The sequence below is a fragment of the Penaeus monodon genome, chromosome 32, assembly GCF_015228065.2.
Source record: "Penaeus monodon isolate SGIC_2016 chromosome 32, NSTDA_Pmon_1, whole genome shotgun sequence".
Classification (NCBI taxonomy): Eukaryota; Metazoa; Arthropoda; class Malacostraca; order Decapoda; family Penaeidae; genus Penaeus; species Penaeus monodon.
The window spans coordinates 33,958,711-33,958,948 of record NC_051417.1 but is presented as its reverse complement, the minus strand read 5'-3'; positions in this window follow the sequence as shown (position 1 = coordinate 33,958,948).

Genomic DNA, 238 nt, shown 5'->3' with positions numbered 1-238 from the left:
TACCTAAGATTGGAACACGATTTCCCCAGGTATTCACAGGTAAGGATCAGCTCCTCCATGCTGTAACCTATCTTCATCTTCAACTTGGGTGGAAGCCTCATGTACAGAGCGAGGAATTCCATCTTTCTGTCGTATTCGGAGGAGGTCGTCATGTTGTAGCTAATGCCAGAGCTTTCCATGTTCCTGTCGTCCGGTCCCCCTCCGCCGTTCATTGGGGATCGCTTACGCCTCTGGAACT